At 34.2% G+C, this 1,616-nt stretch overlaps 1 long non-coding RNA gene across 1 annotated transcript in view; it reads left to right on the top strand.

Annotated features, from left to right (window-relative positions):
* LOC107184115 overlaps nt 1–1,616 on the top strand; it is an 18,753-nt gene that overhangs the window by 2,092 nt on the left and 15,045 nt on the right. The window lies entirely within an intron of this gene.

The following is a 1,616-nucleotide window of genomic DNA, read 5'->3' on the forward strand; positions in this document are numbered from 1 at the left end:
TGTTGTTTTTTAAATATATTTTTATTGATTTTACAGAGAGGAAGGGAAAGGGATAGAGAGTTAAAAACATCGATGAGAGAGAAACATCAATCAGCTGCCTTCTGCACACCTCCTACTGGGGATGTGCCCGCAACCAAGGTACATGCCCTTGGCCGGAATCGAACCTGGGAACTTTCAGTCCGCAGGCTGACGCTCTATCCACTGAGCCAAACCAGTTAGGGCTCCAGGATATCTTTTAGGTTGCTGTTGTTAGAATGGTAAATTAGATTGTTTTCTAAGTTTTTCTGGAAGTTCATTATTGGTGTATAAAAATGCTATTGATTTTCATATGTTAATTTTATGTCCTGCTACTTTTCCTAATTCATTTATAAATCTAGTAGTTTTTCGGTATAATCTTTAGGGTTTTCTATGTACAATATCATGCCATCTGCAAGGAATGAAAATTTTACCTCCTCCTTTCCAACTTGATGCTTTTCATTTTTTCTTCTAGTCTAATCGCTGTGCTTACGACTTCCAGTACTATGCTGAGTAAGAGTGGTGAAAGCTGACTTCCCTGTCTTGTTCCTATTCTTAAGGAAAACACTTTTTGTTTTTGGGCATGGAATATGATGTTGGTTTTAAATGTGTCACATATATGGCCTTTTATGTTGAGATATGTTTTCTCTATTCCCACTTGCTGAGAGTTTTAGGAAAATTGGGTAATGGATTTTATCAAATGCTTTTTCTGTGTCTATTGATATGATCATGTGATTTTTAACCTTCATTTTTTTTTATGTGGTGTATCCCATTTATTGATTTGTGAATATTGTATCAGCCTTGCGTCCCTGGAATAGAACCCATGTGGCCATAGTATATGATCTTTTTAATATATTGCATTTGATTTGTTAATATTTTGTTAAGCATTTTAGCATCTGTGTTCATCAGGGATATTGGCCTGTTATTTTCTTTCCTTGTAGTGTCTTTGTCTGGTTTTGGAATTAGAATATTGCTAGCTTCATTAAAATAGCTTGGAAGTCTTCCTTCCTCTTGAATTTTTTGGAATAGTTTGAGGAGGATAGATCTTAATTCTTCTTTGACTTGGTAAAATTCACCTGTACATCCACCCAGTCCAGGATTTTTGTTTGCTGGGAGTTTTTTAATTACTGCTTCAATTTCATAGGTTGTTATTAGCTTCATTAGTTGTTATTGGCTTGTTCTGGTTTTTAGATTCTTTCTGATTGAGATTCTAGCAATTTGTCCATTGCACTCAGGTTGTACAATTTATTGGCACAGAGTTGTTCATAGTATTTTTTTACAATCTTTTGTATTTCTGTGGTGTCAGTTGTTGCTTCACCTCTTTCACCTCCGATTTATTTATTTGGGTTGTCTCTGTTTCTTGATGAGTCTGGCTAGTGGTTCATTAATCTTGCTTATTTTTCAAAGAACCAGCTCTTGGTTTTAGTGATCTTTTGTATTGTTTGGTGTGTTTTTTTTGTTAAGTCTCTATGTCATTTATTTCCCATCTAATCTTCATTATTTCCTTGCTTCTAATTACATGGGATTTTCTTATAGTTCTCTTTCTGGATCTTTTAGTTGTAGTAGAAGATAGTTTATTACAGATTTTTTTTTTTTTTTTT

This window comes from Myotis davidii, unplaced genomic scaffold (genome assembly GCF_000327345.1).
Source record: "Myotis davidii unplaced genomic scaffold, ASM32734v1 scaffold821, whole genome shotgun sequence".
Taxonomy (NCBI): Eukaryota; Metazoa; Chordata; class Mammalia; order Chiroptera; family Vespertilionidae; genus Myotis; species Myotis davidii.